Genomic DNA, 22,646 nt, shown 5'->3' on the forward strand with positions numbered 1-22,646 from the left:
GAAACTCCCATAATAGCCGCAACTGCCGTGGCATCTCTTATTAACACAAGCAAGTGCCCTGCCCTGGCAAGTCAGTGTTCCCACAAAAAACTGCCATTACTAGCTGCCGCTGCCGCTGCCACTATTTGATAAGACTTGCTGTTGAGTAGAATCCATCTCTGTTCATCCAGCTCGCATTGGTGCTTCCACGGCTTCTACAGCTGACTGTGTTTAGTCTGGCAACCCATGTTTGGAAGTGGTCAGGCGGGAACGCAGAATTTATAAAGGAATATTCAGGTTACACACTGTTGTCAGAGAAGTCAGTGTTTCAATTTATCATGATTCATTAATCTCTGATGATGTATCATGGTAGTTTTACATTTTGATACAGTAAATAATATATTACATAAAGCACCATTAAGGTAAATAAAGTCTCTCAGCAGATGCCTGGTTGGATCAGATTCAGGCCCTTGTGTTGAACAGCGCTCCTGAGGTTGTGGATATTACAAGGTTGCAGCACAGAGCATCAAAACACTGGGCTGAATAAAGAAAAGAGATGATAAGTACAACTGCAGATTAAAAAGTGTTGTGCCGGGTGGAAGATGCCAAAGCACTCTTACAGGAATCAGATAAGTAATGCCTCGGGGTGGAGTTGCTAAAAACAAGTGGTACTCACTGGGGAGATGAACGCTACAGAATAAACTGGGCAGAATTATCGAGATGACTGAAGGAGGAAGTTAAGAAAATGGCTTATGTTCTTATTTACTGGAGGTAAAGCCCAGGGGAACGCAGCAGACACATCATCAGATCTGTGGCAGCGGAAAAGTAATTAGAACATCCCACAAGAGCAGTGGAATTAATTGGAATTATTCAAGGGTGTCATTGTAGTCAGAGGTCAGATTGGGTGACAGAGAGCCAGTCCAAAGAAGTAAGAGGCTAAAAGGTAAAGAAAGATTTTTGGCAACAAACAAAAAACCCTAACAAAAAGGCAAATGAGGACACTGTCCTTTCACTCCTTTATTATCACATTTTATTCATTTTATGTAGTTTTTTTATTGAAATGATTATAAAACTCATTATTTTATTTCAAGAAATAATAATAAAATTATTCATCTAGCTCGCTTTACAAGCATTCAATTACATACGAGTTTAATTGAGTAACTAAATCTCTAAAAGGAGGCAGTGAGGTGCACCTTCTCTAAAGGTTTGGAAAAACGTTCAAGCAGCTCTAATCAACAATACTAATAATTTATCTCATGACTATTTGTATGTGGAAGCAGTCACCTGTAGTGACAAACTCACAGAGAACTATGAGGGCACTCAGAGTGTCCACTCCACCGAGACTAACACCCCCCATCTCAAATTTAGCTGGATCTGCTTCAAAATGTAATAGTTTCTATCTTGGGTCATGGGCCACCTCTCCACAAATATCATGGAAATAGATTCAGCAGTTTCAGAGTGATCCTGCGGACAGACAGACGGACAAACAGCAATGAAAACATCACCTCCTTGCTGAGGGTAATTATCTATCTCTGCAGTTCCCCTGCACTTCTGCAGATCTTTGTAGTGTCTTTAACCTCCCTGTTTTCAGCACTGTGCTCTCAAACCAAACTGCAGAAAAATAGCAGCTGTTGAACACAACAGTTACTCCTTAACATCTCTTTCTCCCAGGAGTTGGTAGTAACTGCAAAACAGAGCAAAACGACTGTGAACATTGGACTTAAATTCACCAAATGGACATGCAATTGTCACTAAATCACAACTTTTCGCCATAGCTGCTAAATTTGTAAGTTTGCCATTTTAATTGAAATGTTGAAACTTGGTTTGAAAACAGAAAACAGCTTTAACTTTGTGGCCAATTGATGTTGGCCTTTTATGAAACAGATGACCCTGAACCATTAGCATTGTGATTCACTTAGATGCAGTTTCAAATATTTTATTATAACCAGTTATGAGTTTTAATGCTGTCGTTGATTGATGTATTGAAGCTGTGTTCAGTGTTCTCAAAAAGTGACCAAAACATTAGTTAATGCATAATTTTTGGGGAATAATGAATTACTCCAGAAGGTCTTTTGCCAGAGCTTATAGTAAAATAGAGCGTTTTCACAAATTGTATATTATTGTTGTAACGGCAAAATTATGATGTTTTAATTCTAGTAAAATATATTTGAGTTAGTTCAGGCCTGAAATACAAACTGTAAAATCCCAAACCTTTAACTAACACAACCTCTGTGTCAGCGCTGAGCCTGCAGGGCACAACCACACTGCTGTGTAAATGCCACTGATTCTCACACTAATAATTTCATATAACTTATGTGAATGTGCTCTGTGCGGGTTCAAACGGCCTCATCACTCATTCTTAGGCCCGGGTCAGATCATCCCTGCTTACATCATCCCCTGAGTATAACACCTTAATCATTTATCCTGCTGAAGGAATGTGACTGCCATTGCTGGACTGAAAGTGCTGTGTGGGCAGGTACACCACACACTCATATATAATGCCCATCAAATTGCTCATTAATATTGTGATTCTATATACAGCCTCCCTCATGGGATTTGTGCATTAGACTGCACCGCAGATCATCTCATGCATTGTTCGGCAGCTCGGGTTGGAGATGGTGACCCAGGGGCAGTGAACGCACCATATTTGGACCAAGTTATGCACCTCTCATTACAGACTATAAAACCTCCCTGTGGTTTGAATCTCACGTTAACAAATAGGATTTCTCTCATATGTTAATATAAATAAACAGCAATTGCATTATTAAGCACAACTTCCTCTGTATTAAGGACTTATGGCTATCCTGGAAGCTGACAATCATTTTCATCAACAGCACCCTCAGTCCCATGTCACTGTGCTCTGGGATGTAACTGAAGATGAACCAGATGGCAGACAACAGCTCTGAACCCAAAAATCTAGTCTGACATTTTGTGCATGTTGGCTCAACGCTCTAAGCCCTGACTTTGGTGTCTCATGGGGTGTCTTCTTTCAACACAGGCAGGGGAACAGAAAACTGCAGATTTACATAGAGTCTATGTCTATTATTTGACCACTTTAAATGCGTTTGTTTTGGATACAAACAGTCTCATACTCAAATATGTCCTGATATTGTTTATTATTCAACTATGACAATAACCTTTTTGTTGCTATAGTCAAGTGGTTGAGATGCTTCAAATCACTGAAATGCAGAAGGTGTTTAAAAGGGAGGAGAAAGCTCAGCACACACCGAGCAGGATCCACACACTCGGTGAAGGCTTGTGTCAGCAACACATGCTGTCACACAGGCAGCCGGCAGGCACTGACTGTAATGATGCAGCCACAGACTGAGCTCCCAATGCTTGGTGGGCATATTAATGCTGTGTGAAGAAGGAGGTGTGGGGAGATACTGTCTGTCCCGAACTAGACACGGAATGTGTCGGCATTTGACAGAGACAATAGACCTCACACTTAAAATCGCTTTGAAGATGTTCAGTTTTGAAGAATTACTCTGAAGTTATTGGCTCCAGTCATGGAGCTCAATGGGAAAATAGTCTGGTGTGTGCATATTGTCTGGGTGCTTTAACAGTGAGGCCAGCCCACTTTACACAGATGTCCATGACTGATAGAGTGATGCAGTTACCCAAACCCCAAAATCCACCTCCCCCCTTTGTGACAAAGTCAGTATGAAATTCAGCAGATTATTACATTTGATGAATGCCAATGGGCAAAAGTGTATATAAATTGCAGCTGCATTTAACAGCCATGCATGAAAATACTACACTACCCACAATCCTCATGTGTAATAACGATTGTGGGAACGTGCTGATACCGTGGAAATTCGAAAACATGCGGGCTACCATCAGATGGTTCAGCATTGTTTTACATTTACCATAGAGCAAGCTTGACTTCCTTCTCTAACACTCTGTGATGAAAAAAAGATTGTCTAAAGGAGTGAAAATCAATTCAACAAGGTCAAATTAGAGAAGAAGAATTCTGTAAGTCATTGGAAAGAGATAATTTGCAATGGTTTATAGAACGTGTAGTTCCTTTACTCTTAAAATAATTATGTACAAAGTGTGTACTTTTACCTTTTTTTCTAATAATTGGTTTTGTTTCAAATTAAAATAGTTTCATGCTCACCATTCATCTTGTCGCTAGTCAACCAGGTTCCAGACATACAACTCTTTTATAAAGATTTTCTAAAACATCAATAGCTGAAATCAATGGTAAATTTACTTCCAGATCTGGAGCCGTAGTAAAGGCGGGCTGTCACTCTTAGGCTCTATTAATTAACTACAGTTTTTAAATGTTGATGAGCTGTGCATAGTGGGTTATGTGGATCACATCTCTCATTAAAGTAATAACCGAGGCACAATATAAATAGTATCATCTATTTGAAAACAGTTTATTTTGCTAATGACTCAATTGCAGTGAAGTGAAGTGAAGCGAGGTCAGACAAACACAGTGTTGTAAACTCAGTTTAAAGTAAATCTACCAAAATGATTTTCATTATTCATTTTACAAATCAACGAATCTTCAAGTTAAACTGTCAACACATGGTTCATTATTCAGTGACTGAAACAGGAACTGTTGTTCGCAGCTCCCCGCGCAGACAATCTCGCTGAGCAATTAACCTGACAGTGCTGTTTAATGCTGTTGCTGTGTGTTTGAATAAGTCTGGTTTTATACAAGAAGTCAAAAGAATAATTAAAGCGGAGACAGATTAAAGGTTCTTCTCCATAAAAAAACGTTGCAGCCGATGATGCTTCAAGACGCTTCTCTAACTTGATCTTTTTTTCGCTGCTGCTGAGGAGAATGATTCAGGGAAATCAGATAATAACGTGATAACCCACCTATATAGTTTCCCTCTCCAAGGTGTGTGTGGCATTTTGATAAAGTCAAATTATCATGAGCAGAAAATACCTGCATGCACATTCACAGGAGTGTCAGCAGCGGCAGCCCTTCCCCTTGCTTCCTTGCTGTCATATTTACAGGGGAAACAGTGGAGGAGGCAGAAGTGGTGAATTCCTGCTGTCTGAGAACTCCTCAGGAAAGTAATTGATTCTCACTGTAGCTTTGTCACCATGATGGACAGTTTTAAAAACAATCCAAATCAAGTCAAAGATAATGTGCAAAATGCAACTAAAATATAATATCAGTGGCCATAATACGCTGTTTGTTAAAACTGCATTATCCTTTTATGTCATGAGTACTTTTGTAGTGAGAGACGAATGAGGAAAGTCTACTTAGAAGAGCTATTTACAACAATGGGAGGTAATTTAACTGTAATGTGACAATCAGTTAGACCCAATCTATTGCAGTGGAAATTACTTACTGTGTCCAAAACATCACACTTTATACAAACAAACACAATTTACTAAAAGAGGTAAACATCTCTTAAGTCGCCAGAACATCCATGCCTAATAAAAGCTCAAGGAACTAGAGTGGGAGACGTACATTACCTCCACAAAGGTTGAACAATCCTCTCCAAGTTCTTATAGTAGAAATATAAAAGAAAGAATTAAGTTGTCCGCCGATCTTAATTATTTATTCCTAATTAAAAAGTTTAATTAGAAGAAGAAACATTTTTTTAAATCCTGCATTAGCCCCTTTATCCACTTCCACTTCAAAGTTTCCCTCATCCCTCGAACAGGTTTTGTGGATATTTTCCCTGTGGATCAACGGATGTCTAGATGTGATGATCAGACACATCCTAAAGACAGTTGCACACTGCACAAGCTCAGCCAGTTTGGTAGTAATAGGAAATAAACAAACAGACATGAGCGAAAACAAAACCTTCTGGGCGAAGGTTATAAATAATAGGATGAAAAAAGTCTCTGAAAAACAGTGAGACATCCCAACCACACGAAAATATGAACACACAAGTGAACAAAGACTGTGTTAATCCTCAAAGAAACAGCACTGATACGTATAAACAGTCTGTCAGTGGAAATAAAATCACCGAGGGTAAAAAGAGAGAGGATGGAAACACAATGGAAACTAGCAGGAAATATATGATAAGAGATGAATATATGGACTTTACTGAAGTGGATTTAGGCAGCAGAGGATGAATAGATGACATATGAGAAGATTCACACTAAAATGGATTCAGCAAATTGTCCTTATCTTTATCTTTTCCTGGTTCTTAGAAATTTGTAAGGCAAGAATGAGCCAAATCTATAACTCAATAGCACATCTGCTGGAATGACGCACAGACGCTTTAACATCCAGCACCACCTCATGAAAAAGGTTCCACAAAGTTTGGCTTTCTGTGATAGTCGGCAAATGAAATCTGTTTAGTAAGGCAGATAAAGTGGGACACATGGGAAAGAAGTGGATTAGTAGCCCTTTGTTTGTCTGTAAAGACGAACAAATAATGATCATAATGAATAAATATGAGCAACACCAAAGTGCAACAGCAAAACGTAACGGCGGCTGATGCCACGCTCTGAGAGGAAGTCTGTAGGAAAACTGCATGTGTGAGTAAACAGCCTCATCACTGCCAGGTCATTAAAGCGCTTTTGGAATTTTTTCATTAATACACTACAATGTCTTCACGCTGAGGCGGTGGAAGGATTTTCACAATGCAAAGTTTGCTTTGGTCTGCGTCCTTGGGAGGCTGCGCTGAGGAGAATATGAGTGCAGGCAATTGTTTCATCCTTGAGACTCTAGTGGAGGAATTTCAGCACCTTCAACTGGCATGACTCTCTTTTTAAATTTGTCACAACATGCGACATCTCTCGGTACTTTAAGGCTGAGACCTTTTCACCTTCATCAGCAGGACCCGGGACTTGTTTTTCACAGAGTTCACTGAGCTTTATGTTCTGATCCTGCACTGCAGGTTAGCTTAGCTTCCTACTGAGTCATTGGCAGTGAGACAGAAAAGCCACGGGTAAACCCGACTTTAGCTTGGTAACCCGCTAATCCTGCCTCGTGAGAAAGGCCCTTGAAAACAAAATCTTAATGTCAGATCTAATCCTGGAAGCATCAGTCCCCCAAAGTTCCTTTCAACTAAGAAAGCTCTGCATGCATCCACTTGCACTGCAAGGATGGACTTGTGAGTGGAAATAAGCCTCTTTTTAACTTTAATAGTTTTCACCTTTACATTTCTATACCTAATGTGAACATTTCCAAGCACTGGTTGCAACATTTAACAGTTTCTGTTTTACCGTGTGCAGCTACGACTTAACAAACAGAGAAAGAAAGAACAGAGTGAAATAGATAGCTGCATTTGAAAACAAAATGATCCACCCTTACATCATAATGGTACACAAATGTTCCTGGTCTCACTCTCTCATCGAATTGAAATTGAATTGAATCCATCCATGCATCTATTAACTATACTGCTTATCCTTTACGGGTTGCGGGCGGTGGAGCCAGTCCCTGATAACAAGAGTCCTGGTAGCACACCTGTAAAGGTCACCAGCCTATCATAGGGCCAGCATAAGCTGCATTCAGATATGCACTGATATCTGAACATATTCCGGAACGTTTCCTGCCAGCCCCCTAAAAATGTGTCAGTGAGCCCATGAGAGACTACCGCAGATTAAAATGACGGAATTCAAGAGCTTTTGGTGTTCGGGACGTCGATGTGCTTTAAACAAGAACATACGATTTCTGCAGCAAAGTTTCAGCGTCTGAGCGGACACTCTTCTGCTGTGTTCTTCATGTGTGAAAGGAAACACTGTCCTCTTGACTGAAAAAAGGTTATACAGAGTCAAACAACCATTCATACCTACGGTTAATCTAGAGTCTTCAAATAGCCTAACCTTGTTCCGCATGTGTTTGGACCAGGGGGAGGAAGTTGGACTAAAGACCCAGGTAGAACATTTAAAATCCACATAGAAAGTCCCCGGCCCAAGGACAAATCAAACAAACAGAACTATACGATCACAATTCTTCTACAGTAAAAACTATCTTTTTGTGAATACATTTACAGTCTGGGTTCAGGAGATGAGGACACAATTGATCCCGAAAGACAAGAAAAAAGTTATTTGATGGATTTCCTTTCCTTTTTTGAGGATTGGCGTGTCCGTGTCAGACTCGGTTATATTTCCCTCCAGTAATGGAGAAACCACGTCTCCAGATGTCACAATAGTTACAATAAACAATAGCTCTCAGTGGAACCACCCCTCTGACCTCCCCCTCAACTTCGTCTGAACACAAAGTCTCCTCTGTTTCCTTATCAGCTCACACACACTCATACTCGGGCCTCATTACCATACCAAAATGCTTGAGACATGTGATATACACCAGCTTTCTCCTCTAATGTCCCTCAGTGCAGGTGTTGTAACCTGATGCAGATCAGATTAGTCTCCAGTCTGAACCTGTGTGTTCCTGTCTCACGTAGCTGTGCCATTCAGAGCACTCATCAAACATGGAGGTGAAGAATTTAGATGGACAATTATTTCCTGAATGACTCTGTTGTAAGGCAACCATGGAGTTACATATACACAAATACACAATACAATAATAGTGCGTAATTAAATAACAAAGAAAACACTGGACGGTGCATCACTCCTCTCTACAGTCCGTATGGAAGCTCAGCTCAGAGGGAAACTGGTCACGTACAAATCATGGTGATTATGTGTCATCACTGACTGCTGCAGAATCACAATGATGATGTTCAGCGCTGTTGTAAGCACAACACAGTGCAGCATATAGACAATAGGCACTATAGGCTATTCATTCCATTGTGGAGTAATTTGGGGAACATAATGTGGATAAATTGACTCTCTAACTTGAACTGTCTTCACCGCTTGATCACAGGACTTTTCCTCTAGTGCCATGGGGCTTACTTCTGGTTTGGATGGAAATGGCTCAGCCACAGTTGAACAGATTGAAATTGGTGCCGATACTTTAAGTTTGTAAAGACAGAAAGTCGACACACCTACAGCTCTCGATAAAAGTTTTTCTTGCCAGTGATGTTTCAAGCACAAGGCTCTGTCTCAGGGGAACGAAGTGTGTGGAATTTCTCTATATTTAACTTTTTGTGATGTTTTGTTGATCCAGCTGTCATCCAAATATTAGGTTTAATGGATGTTGTGAATGTGCGTTGTTCTCTTTTTGACGATATTCAAAGTCTCAGGATATGATTCCTAATCATTTTTGATGATCCTTTTATCCTAGAACCACCAGCAAGTCTAAAATATCAATTTATCTCTAAGCTGATTGGTTTACAGTTTAATGTCAAACACAGTCTCTTACAAATAAGTGGAAATAAGTTGTTTGGCCTTTTGTTTTATGACCTGATACTTGGGAAACTAATTCCAACGACTTCAGCCTTACTCAATGTTTTGTGCAGATGAGCTAATGTTAACAGGCTAGCTCACTAAACTATGGGTTATATCCATAAATCACAAAAAAACAAGGTTAAGATGAACTTTCAAACATCAGCGTGTCAACACGCTCCCCACTCTACCTGCGTCCAGCCTCACAGGGCGGCTGGCACGGTCATAGACTTTTACACTGGGGGTTTGAATTATGGAGGAGCAAAAGGGGGCTTGGCTCTCCTGTTAAGAACATCAGCAATGACACATCTTCCATTTTTTTTCTATTAGTGACATATCTTGATGAGGCTCCTGAAATAAATAATGAATAAATAGTGAATTAATATGTCAAAGTGTTTTTCGCACATCAGAACACCACTTTCGTTCATGTCAACAACTTGTCAATAACAAACAGCCACGTCTCCTCCTGCTGTGGCCATCCATGTGTGGCGTCTCTCTTGTCAATCACATATGGTTTACCGCGGTGTTTGCACAGTGACTCATACTTTTAGAAAACAACTTTGGGTCAGCCATGAAGACAGACACACACAAAAATAGTGTTCTCTATAATAGCCGGCAATTTCCACTTGTGGGTGTATGTGACCTGTCATTAGTGCCACCCAAAAATAGGGCTCCCCAGAAAGCTACTGTGTGATTCAAACACTGCTTACACTTGTTTTCTATTTGCAACACATCACGCTGATGTTATTGGGGAGGTCACTGCTCAGACCATCACATCTCCAAACTGATGTCATTCACTCGAACACTCACTGTGGCCAAGAATTAATTCATCACATCTTGCAGAGGCAAAACTAATACTACAGAGGCCTATAGGGTAAGAAAGTGAGACGTATTTGACCAAAACAAGCAGCTAGATGGATATAAACTTCATATTTATGATTAAATTTTACCCTGACACCTAAAAGCAAGATAATAGATTTGTTCTTCATGTCTGAAGGGTGGAATTGCCCGTTCAAGTGGTTCATCTGTTGGGGGCTTGTGCCTGTCCCTCTGCTCTTAACTCCCTCCTGAGCCCAGGATAAAACAGGACAGGACTCGCTGTCTTCAACTTTGCCCTTGACGTATATTCTGGTCGGCCGAGAGGTCGCCGTGTTGTTGTAGAAGTTGATGATGAAGGGAAGGACCGCGGACCCAGTACTTACAAGTAAAATGATGTTTATTAAACAAAGTAGTACAGGTCAGGACGAGCTCTAGAGACTCGGAGAAATCACACAGCCAAATGGTGAAGTCTGAAGTCTCCCTGCAGAGCAAGAAGTTTTATAGATGGGAGGTGGACCCCAAACCTATAGATAACATTACATCACACAACAGGGTCTTCAGCCTAAATAAGGACATGTTTAGTATCTTGTAGTGTAAGGCGTCTTCATTGTACAGGTCGAAAGTATTCTCTGGGGGAGAGAGTTAACGCATACATTCCATACCATCTGGGATAGTGTTTAACGAGTGTGAGAGTTTGAGAATCAACACTGAAGATGGTAACATGTCATCGTGGTTTATGACCATGTTCAAAAGAGTTATCTAGCTAAAATACACCACACCCTCTTTAGTCAGTTTGACTCCTTGCCTCTCTATCCTATGCTGACCTGGTAATGAAAAGCCGGGAGACGGGGCTCTGGAGAGGAGACGGAGCCGTGTCCCGCTCTTCCTGACTGAGCTGATTTCAAATGCCGCCTTGCCTCTCCTTGGCTGTCAATCTGCTCTCCCTCCAACCGATAACTGGCTGCTCTTGCCTTCTCCTAATTGTGTGTCTCTTAAGCTTAAGTTTGTCGTAACATATTGGTGCATGGCGTCGTGGCGGTTATGAGCATGGACAGCCTTGACATGCTCTGACAGCTCGGTGCTTGCCAGGCTTATGACTCAGATGGCCTGCAGTGAAATTGAAGATTTTTTTCCCCCTTGATCCTTGCTCATATTTCAGCAACATATATTGCAGTGCAGAGGACAGATCCTAAGACCCCGTCCTCCGTCATTCTGCATTGTCACAGCAGTCCAGCTTAGGTGCAGTGTTTGCACAGCGTGGATGTCCTCTGCCGTGGCCGCTGGCATCTAGGAATCAGTTCTCCCCGGGACATGTTCACACTGGCAGGAGATTAACACGTTAAGCTATGAGGGGAATAAAGCTGGCAACAACCGGCTTTTGAGATACAGGTAGGTACGTAAATAGATATTAAAAAAGATCCTTTATGTGCCACATGCAAACTTTAACAGTATCAGAGGCTTATTGCCATATCTGAAAAGCCCTTAAACTACTTTGGAAAATATGTGAACATACCTCTCTCAGTCTCAGAGTAAACTGATTAATTAGAGGAGACAGAACCTGTCATTCTGTTTTGACATGACATCGACCAGATTACATGCAGATTAAATCGCAAAACCCTAAAATGGAAACTAACACTGCTCCAGTTTACTGTAAAAATGAAAAACAGATTCAGGCCACTTTAGCTGTGTGAATATTCCTTCCTTTTTAAGGTCAAGCATATATTAATACATCTATTACCATAGGATTTTTTTCTCCATGTAACTCAAAAATAAAGCCATTATGTGACTTGTTGCACTCTCCTCCCACTGAACGTGAAACATGTCCCATGGTGCAGAAGTGCAGGTCAGCAACTGGTTTAAGAAATTGAACAGGATGAGTTTCAGACTCAGTGACTGGCCTGGCTGTGCTTACAGTGCAGAACAAGGACTGGACTACTGATATCGCTGGGTTTCCGACCTGTGAGTCATGCAGCCTCTTGGGATTCAGCTCTGACAGAGCATCTGATAAATCTGTTTGGTTTTCGATCGCCTGTTCCGTTGCTCTGGTTCTTAACTTGTCTTTAAGTCTGCAGACGGCTCATTCTGGAGGTGGTGAGGGAGTTTCTGCTTCCTGGTGCTGTGAGGAAGCTTTTTTTTCATTTTAATCTCATGTAATGAGCCAAAAAATGACTGCAATTGGCTGACATACCTACACTGTTGATCTAACACATGATCCATTATTTCTTTGACTCCTGCACACGTGACACCACTGCCATACAACACTTGACATGTTGTCTGGATTTCCATAACATTTGTTGTGGAAATTCATGGTTCCAATTCCTGTAAAGCTATTCCTGTCAGGTTAGAATGTTCACAAGAAATATCAAAGCCTAAATGATCAATTGCCTCGAACTTGTGATGTGTTGTTTTAGCAAATCAAACAAATCTCAACAAACAATCAAACAAACAAAAAAAGCTTTATTGCGTTCCGTCATGCTTCCACTGGGGATAAACCAAAAAATGAATATTATGTGATTTTACATGATGCTATATGGCTTTCCTGTCACACCAAACTCAAGGCAGGTTTAAAATATATTTAACCATTGAGTTCCAATTTATCTGAAAAAGAAGATAGTTCCTGTGAAAACTACAATATCCCACAAAATCATTCATAATCCCACGTGTTGTCCTTGATTTGTCTTTGTGTTGCTCTATATGAAGCCAACAAAAGGTTCAGTGTTGAACTTTTTAAGTAATGTTGCTGTATGCACATCAATTTGCTCGTATTGTTACTAGAGCTGCATCAAACTTTATTCAACACAGGCTCGTGTTAAAGTCCAATAGGTTTTTCCAGATGACTGCAAATACTGCAAATTTTCACACTTCTCCCTTCATACCCAGCCATTTGTTTCCTCAAATTAATTAACTGTATTGAGGTTAATTGCCCTGCCTCAGACACTGTGTGGTGTCTGTTAGGGAGCCGTGGATGAATAGGAAATGGTTTGGAAGCAAAAAAGCTGGCAGATAAAAAGTGAACAATAGAAATCCCTGAATGCAATTAAGCCAAAGAATTAAAAGTCTCTGCGGTGAAAAAGAAATGTCCTGCCTCAGTAGATCCTCTCACTCATGCAGAGAAAGGGAACTTTGGAGTAGTGATAAAGAAAAGCCTTTCATTCCCTTGTGCTGGGAAACTCCCGGTGTCCAAGAACAGAGGAGAATTTCATCCTGCATTGTCATGCCGGAGCGGTGTCCTCAGTGTGCAAAATATTTAGAACGCTTCATTAACTTGGCAGTTTTATATTTTCCCTTGAAAACTACAGGTGCACTTTGGAAAAAAACATAATACAAAGCCCTTTAAATTGCTGTCAAATATATTTCCCTTTATTTTTTTCCAAATTTCCTCAGTTTGGGTCCATCTCCCTCCACAGGTGCTGAGTTTAATTGTGGGCTAGTTTCCTGATCCAAGATTAAATCACTTGCATATTCATTAAGCCATTCTTGGCAAATGTAATCCATCGGGGAAAAGAGAATGATTTACACATGAAATGGCTGTCATATTTGAATTTCCCTCCTTAGTGATGATGTTGAGATCTGATGTGACATATAAATGCTCCTCCATTGTAATGAGGCTGTCCAGAGAAGCATTATTATCACAAAGCCTGTTTCTGACATGCATCATGAGAAATAAATGCTGTGTATTTACCATAAAATTAGATTTATCCCAGCTGCATTCCTGACAGAATGAAAAAGGAAATGATCTACCATGCTAGAAGGGTGAATCATCTATGGTCACAATCATCAAAATGTGTGGAGACTCAGTCTGACGCATCTTACTCCCACATTATGGGATTCATTGACTGAATGTGACCGCAGCAGAGGAAAACAAAAAACTGTTCTTATTATTTTGAATCACATCATGTTTTACATCGAAGTCTAACATGGTCTACACTCACATCAAGGATAACTTCAAGCTCCCAGGTGAACTGAACAAATGGAAAATGAGAAATAGTCTTGGGATTAAATAACAAAAGCAAAACAATGACGCAGGAGAGGTAGGTTTTGCAGCACTGCTCACCCACACTGTGTGTTAGTGTGTGTGTGTGTGTGTGTGTGTGTGTGTGTGTGTGTGTGTGTGTGTGTGTGTGTGTGTGTGTGTGTGTGTGTGTGTGTGTGTGTGTGTGTGTGTGTGTGTGTGTGTGTGTGTGTGTGTGTGTGTGTGTGTGTGTGTGTGTGTGTGTGTGTGCATTGCTTTGGACTGTATGAGCTGTGTCTGCAAGAGAAGATTCCTGGAGAAGAAAGAAGTCTCACACAGCATTGGATTTATGTGTATAATGTAGGTAAACCTGGTGATTTGACAAAAAAATATAGAAAATATAAAGACTATAAATCATATAAAGATTAGCATTAAGGGTTTAACAAGGCATTCACTTTGTTGATTTGGTTGTAAATGACACAAATTAAGTATTTGTTTGGTTGAAGGATCTTGATCAGGGTTTACCACAAATAATCTGTGTTTTATTAATCTAATTTACTAATTCCAGAAATCTCTGTCCGTCTGTTTGTGGCTCACATATCAAACAAACTATTCTTTTGATTGCTAATGGCCAAAGGAAGTGCAGGACTGAATTTGTTGAATTTGGGAACGTGATACATTCCATAATCATTTTTGAATAAACAGGCAACCAGCACTTTGTAGTAGTGGCGGCTGCTCATCAATATAAGTGACATAGTCGAACATGACAACAGCACGTTCACGACAACAGGTGCGTTCAAGGCACCAACGACAATCCATTCTGCAGTTTGGGTTTCTGCAAACAAAGTTGCGCTTCACTGAACTTATTAACAGCTCTTTGTGCGGCAGCAGCTTCAGGGTTCTGTGGACTGAGACGATCTTCAGCTGCCACAGCTCAATTACTGTATACGTCTCATTTTTAGAGTTACAGAAATTAAGCTGCAACCAGTTTTACCACAGGCCAAGTAAACAGCCCATTTTAAACAGACATCTTTAGAACCAAAATTTAAGGTGCAAAATTCCAAGCCAGATTTTCATCTTTGATTGTTACACATCACCATTAATTCATCTCTCTCGCAGTTAGTGGATGACACGCTTCAAGCAGAGAAGCAGATGTACAAGCTGATTGATGTGATTTGTAGGACAGAAGCGTGCCATGTGGGGAACGTTATCACACAGTTTTGCACAGTTAGTCAGTTGATGGAGGACAGATGTTGTCAGGAAACGGAGGATGGCTTGACTTCTAAATGATCTCTTCTTGCTTCCTTTCCTGTTTGTCGATCACACGTGGAAAGCACAAGGGGGGCTGTCTTGTGTTCAAAGCGTTTAAAAAAACACCTCTTCGCGATGTTTGCATAATGATGAAGAGCAATAAAACGTTCATATATGTATTGTTTTGTGTTAGGAGCTTGTGAGAGATTGACACAGATTGAAATTGACAAAGGTTTAACATTTGACATGTTTACATTAGAAGACACTATTTACAGTTGATTGTATACTGATGTTAATAGGGTTATCAGGGATGACATCAACAACTCTGCAACCGTAACAACATTTTCTTTTCAAGTTGTTTTTCTGACTTAAAATCTTATTAGCTCAGACTTTTTTCGTCTATAAAAGTTGAGACAATCCCGTCAAAAACATCCAGATTACCTTTAATCATCCTTCCCTCACACAATGAACAATCCCACAGTAACTATGCAGCATTTGCCATCTGCATTGTAAGAGACTTCACTGTTTATTTGATGGCTTTGTTTACTTCTACAGCAGCCGGCTGCGGTGTAGTTTACCCTAGCATGCAGTACTTATGAAAGGTTATTAGCAGCCCTTACAGCTCTGATTCTGAAAAATCTTTATGACTTTGCTTTCCCTCATTTTAATCTAGTGTACCAGAAAAGTTCTTTGCTTTAACTCGTCGAGGAAAACCACAAGCTCATGTGTATATCCATTATCTATACCGCTTATCCTTTGAGGGCCGTGGGGGAGCTGGGGCTAATCCCAGCTGACATTGAGCAAGAGGAGGGGTTCACCCAGGACAGGTCACCTGAAAACTTTTCTGACTCGCTGTCTCACAGTGAATCCAATTCAAAGTTCTTCTCCTCACCTACAAATCCCTCCATGACCAGACCCCCTATAACTCACTGACATAAATCTTAGATCAAGGTGACATCTTGTTAGTGTTGCTACATCAAGGTGTTTTCTTGTACAATTAATTATTGCTGATGCTCTGAACGTCGTGACAACAGTCAATAAATGAACGAGAGAGTTTCCAAATTTGTATTTGTTGCATTAAATGGTTGTTTAGGGTCATTATAAAGAGAGTGGCCAGCCGACACTGCATTCATTACCCAGTGAAGACAAACAACCACTGTGCTTGTTCTATCAGCCGATCCACTATTCTCCTCTGTGCTCTTGTTTCTTTATCAAAAGGTCCGATCACTATTTGAAACTCTAATTTACTTCGTTAGAAAAATAGAAGACTATGTATTAGTGGCCATGCAGTCAAATAGAAATGACAGTATTCAGATTTTCAACATGTGGAAATTATAACTTTAGATATTAAGAGAATATAACTCTAGATGTGTGAGCCACACAAACACATTTCCAGTAGCCAACTGCAGTTTCTGACGGAGACTCATAGGTTTTTGCCTGTACAGATACACATTAGGTTGTTGGACTGCAATGCATTTTCTATTTTGCATTTGAAAACCCCTACCTGAACCCAACTGTTCAGCACAAAGTCTAAAGGACATCCTTTGTTAGTGTGCTGAGCTTTTTTCAATACCATGCACTTATAGAGGCTTAAAGGGGTGTGTGTGGGTGCAGGCAGGTAAGTAAGACTGCGGGGTTCAGGCAGGTCCGCACCTGAACAAAGCACTGCTCGGTCAGACACGACGTGGTGGGAGGAAACATAATGTATTAAGAGCCCTGGAGGAGTATCAGTGCTCAGTGAAGCACCAGTAACATAAGATCCACTAAGATGCTGTTTGATACACAAGTCTGCCCCAGATGCAGCTAAAGGAAACTGTTTGGTCCAAGTATCAAGGACACCTCTTCAGATTGTATTACTTGTGCAAAAACTGCTCTGAGAAGAGTAAAGCTCACACACACAAGAAACCCTTCATTAACCTTTTCATTTGCTTTCATTAATGTAATTATATTATAATGAATGTGGGATAATTGACAAGATGAAATGTTGTTACATGTCAATATGATAAGACAGAAATGTGAGAATAAACTTGGTATTCAGTACATGCATACTTAGCACTGTGTATTCACATCATATTTTTGACCTAATAATCAGTCTGTTATAGAAAACTAAACCAAACTATTAATAGTAGGGTGTTATTACAATATATTTAATAACTATTAGATTTCTTTTTAACTGTTAAGACTGTTAAATATATATTGTGATTTTATGAATGTTAAGATGATGAGACAGGGCTCAGAGCCATAGAAAAGTATGGAGTATTCATGCAACATTCAGTGAGGTCGAGATTGTAAAACTTCTGGAACTTCCTAGTGTTTAAAAAACAATTTTCTACCAATTTCATTGGTGTGATGTTGTTTCAGATTGATGCTTTTCCGTTCGCTTTGGTCTCTTTTTACCGGCTGTCGGTACAATAAAGATAAAGTCTGTCCAATCTTGATTAAATCCCCTACAAGGAGATTTTAACTGTTTATGAAACTGTCTTGTTTTGATATTGCTGCCACTCTATGACCTGCAACAACAAATGAGACAATCCCGGAGAAAATTAACAAGGAGAAAAACATTTTTTTTCCTCAAATGGCTCTATCACGTATCTTCAAAATGTCATTGTCTGGTACATAATTCTTGTGCTGCACAATATTACATTTTTTCCTTCTTTCCATTTATGTGTGTAAAGCTGAGGCCACATTGTTCTCTTTATAACAAGGTGGAAAACAGTTTCAACAAATAACTTAAGGGTGAGTTTTTACCTCTTAATGCATTTTACATTAGGTGTTAAATAACAGCATATATCAATGTAAATTCAAGTCTCAGCAAATTATATGACTGAAAGTAACCAGAAACCCTCCTGCTTATTAAGGATCTGTGTCCTCAACAACATAATAGTGCTTTGTATCAGCAGTTATACATGAACATAATAGACTGTCCACTGTCCTCTACATCTGTTGCCAGTTGAACAGTGACAAGTTGATTTATGGGACTTGGAGGAACAGCAATGAATCAATTAGGTTCATAGGATGTGCTGCTCAAGGTCACTGTCCAGTTATTCAATTACATCTATTCAGTGGCTGAATGTCAGATTAATATATGCAGAACGAGAATCAATACACAGCAAATTAGCAGATAAAGAACACCAACTGCCATTGTCTTCATCATGTGTCAACTTTGTAATTGATTTAGCTTTATCTAGTCTTTTGAATAGTCAAGAGCCACGTTGCTATTAAGTTAAACATTATTTAACAAATAGATTAATTTAAAACTACAGTAACTGTTATTTTTGCCTCTGGGGGCAGTAAAAACACGACATAGAACAATATACAATTTTAAGGTAATGGAAATTGTAAACTACAGTTTGTCTATTACAGAGAGCTACATTTTATAGTTAAGTTTCTGGCCACATAATCAAACGAACATTCAGTCCTTTTTTGCTCCATATTTGGTCTCCACCAACTCTTTTGGGTAACATTTAATAGATCATCTTTGATAGTGTCTGTCGGGCAGCTTGGTTTGGAACAGGCAGTAAACAGTGGGTATTCAGAGGGGTTTTCCTGAAAATGTCTGTTTGCTGCTGTGCAAACAAAACTGAGTGAATAAACCAGAACGGTAAAGTTGTGTGTTGGAAAACCACAACATTAACTGTTGTGGTTTTGAAGGAACTGGCTGTTTTCTGCACGTCTATGAGCGATACAGAGTTAAGACTTACCAGAGATTGGTCTCTCAGACTTGGAGTGCAGGGACTATGAAGGTTTCCCTACGATACACAAGTCTTCTCCTTCTCACCCCCAGTTCTCCAAAGTTTCCCTCCAGTCGGTGGATTGTATTGGCAGACCAACTATCCCCTCTTACTTTTTTCTAATTTTTGCACCAGGAGAGTGAATTTAATTAAGTCACAAAATGAATCTGTCACCTGCAGTCACGACCAATTTCTTCCATTTAACAGAGGGACCTGCGACTGAAGAGATTTCATTGATTGGTCCAAGGAAAATAAGAACTTCCATTTTGCTCAGCAAAACGCCTCAGACTCCTTCCCGGGAGGCCATTAACTCTGATCAGAGGCCGTAAAGTTGGGCAGATTTTACCAAAGTCAAGGCTGTTAAATAGAGCCTGTCTGTGGGTTGCAGGTTCCATTGATGATGCTATTGAACGTGCTCAAGCTGTGTGAAACACCCGTAGTGACCCAGCGGGGAGCTCAGGGAAAGAACTATTTAGCCAGCTCATTGTATAAGCAGAAACCATTACATCCTATTTGCAAACATAGGTATTTGGATTTAATGCTGTTGTTTGAGTGAGCCAATTTAAATTAACTGCTCAATATGGCTCAAGGACAAACCCTGTTAGTGTGTGTATGCGTGACTTTGCTTGTGGAGCTCCCACCTCTCTCTGAAAACACAACAGAGGATTAGACCAAGGCTTCTTTTTCACATATAAACTATATCGTAAACACTATATTGTTTCAAAACCCTCTCTCATTTATAATTTGCTAGTGTGGAACAGCCACCTGACTCACATGTTGTACTTGTGCTTATATTCATTATCTATACCACTTATCATTTGAGGGAGAGATGGAGCCAATCCCAGCTGCCCTGTTTTGATCATATAATCCTTAAATGTTTTAATATCATAACTGTTTGGTTCCAAATATTTTTCACAGTGTTATTTTTGGACACTCATAGCACAGAAAGTTTCAGAATTGATTGCCATCTTAGTTAAATAATGAAGAACTTAGATGTGACATAGAGGAAAAGACAAAACATGTTCACGGTACTACATTCATCCAAAACCCTTAAATTTCGATGATACTAACCAACTGGACCAATAATTATCCAACATCATCATTTCTAGGAGACAGGGGGGTGTAATTTGACACGGCTTGTTAAGCCCGCAAGTCCGGCTGAGTTTGGGACCACACAGCTTTTACAGGGGAACAGATGTTTGCAGAGTGCAGATCTATGCACATATTAAAATAAGATAACACACTGTTGATAGTGCAGCACAGCGTTTTCTGCAGGATGTTTTTTTCCTTTTTTTGAGATAGAAAAGAAGGCTGTGTTGACACTGCTGTTCCTGCTAAACTTAAAAGGTGAGAGTCGTGAGACCTCTCAGGTTCAGGCAGTGACTGAAAGGTCCCTAGGAACTTCACAGCAGTCTTTGCTGAGTTCTTGTCATTTAACCTTGTTTTACAGGTTCCATTCCAGTCTATGAATCAGATAACAGACACAAATTTATGGGTTTTTATTTCCAAGAATTTTACCCTTGTCATTTTTCTTCAAGAAGAAGTGCATTGGTGTATAATTTAACTGGCAGTGGTCCAAATAATGACATGATGGTTTGCATGGTGTGAAGACAGTAGTGTTTCCATGCAATTTTTTCACAACTACAGACAACTTCAGTATGTCCCTAGTAGAGAGAATGTTTTGTGTGTCGTTATAAAAGCTGCAAACACAATGACTATTTTGACCACTTGATTCTTGTTGTTCTTACTTGTTCTGGGTTTGTACCCTCATGGTTGAATGCACTGATTGTAAGTCGCTTTGGATGAAAGTGTCAGCTAAATGAAATGTAATGCATTGTAATGTAATGATCAAGCCCTGTAGAACGAGACAATACTAGTTACAGTCAAAACCAACAATTCAATGTTGAAATATAATTCTGTCATTGGATTCTTTATCAGGTTATAATGTGTATAGGAGTGACCTTCTTCATCATGCACACAATGATGACCCTGTTGGGAATATAACTGTGGTCAGACAGGCGTGTAGAAGTTAGACGTCGTGCTGACCGATCCATCCCCATCATGGGAAAATGCTTTCAGAATAATCTGTGTGTGCCACTTCCTCTGAGGCAAATATTACTGTAATTAAATCCATGTAAGAAATATGGAGGGTGATAAATATGAGCCTGACCTGCTTATATGGCAACAATCTCCATGAGAGTTTTCTCACTTAAATGTATATATATATACAGTAGGTCTTATTGAGGCATTTGACTCAACAATGAAAGGTCAGTCGGCTCTTAGAAGGACTTGTCATTGTAAATTACAGGCTTACCTTAAACATTTATGATGTAGGAAATAACTATATGCATATGTAATTAAGGAAATAGTAATTGTGTCGCTGTAGATGTAATTTACTGAATACAGAGTTATGAATAAAATGGCATCACTTCTTTGGATGTGATTTCTCTGGAGTGCAAAGCTGTGAAAACTAAGTTGGGATGACGATGAGATCCAGTGGGAATGAAATAAGAAACAAGTCTTTAATGCCAAGATTAAATTAAACCAATATTTGCCTGAGGGCAGACATACCTTGTTTGAAGTTTCATCCTTTCAATTTATAACACCTCATAATTAAGACAAATGAAAAGTAAGGCTTGTTGATTAATGCTCTTATTAGGTTACTGTTACTACCTCTGTGATCATAAATTCAAAACTGAGGGCTAATTGCAATTAGTGGAGTCCTACAAATGAGTAAAGAAGATTACCTGTTTGTTTCCTTCTCCTATAAATAGCTACAAATAGCTCATTGATGTCTCCATGTTTCCAAAGAATTACTTTATTAAGTAAAGTTTCCTTCCAAATTACATTTCATCATAATGACCTCTTTTGTCTTATCCATCTCATTTCTGCACATCTGTGCATGACTGTATACGTTCAAGAGTCAAGCAGCATATGGTGCTAAATTGTTTATTAGGCATGAATGGTTTACTGTATATTAGATGATGAATTAGCGAATATAACCACAAAGCCTGTGAGCGGCTATAAATCTCCTCCAAGAGTCTGTGTGAGTCTGCTGTAATTTATGGATTAATGCTGTTTCCTTCTGGCTCTGTTGTTTTGGGGGGAACCTTGGTCAAATACATAAGAAGTTAACTACTTAAAAAAAAGGATTTCAATGTATTTTTAGTAGAGAAAATGCATTGGATTTTTTACGATGTCTGGCCAAATGTGTTTAAGGCAGGTAGATTAGTGGTAATGCATTCATGAAGTGAGTGCATTACCACCATAGAAACAGACAACGACCATTGATCTGAACAGATGTCACAAGTCCTGCTCAGCTGTAAACAAATGTGTAGAGTTGCTTTACTTTGGGTTTAAAGGGCAGCATAGGTGTAGTGCTGCAGGAGCATCACATGTTTTCCTCCATAGTGAGGAAATCCAGCACTTGAAGATGCAATTGTCACAAAATCGTATGCCATGAAATGGACAATAAAGACAAATTTAATTGTCCAAGTTCTCATACATTAAGATGTGTTTCTGCATTCACAACATCAAATCGTGTACAGTTTAACACACAAGAAAAACATTCCACCTTGAAATGAAATGATTCTTCTCCCAAGCTGGAATATGAAGAAGACGAAAAACATCCTCTCGTTCATCCTTCACTCATCTGATGGTTTTCACAAAGCAAAACCGTTAAACAGCTTGTGCTGCCTCCACAG

This window comes from Limanda limanda, chromosome 3 (assembly GCF_963576545.1).
Source record: "Limanda limanda chromosome 3, fLimLim1.1, whole genome shotgun sequence".
NCBI classification, from domain to species: Eukaryota; Metazoa; Chordata; class Actinopteri; order Pleuronectiformes; family Pleuronectidae; genus Limanda; species Limanda limanda.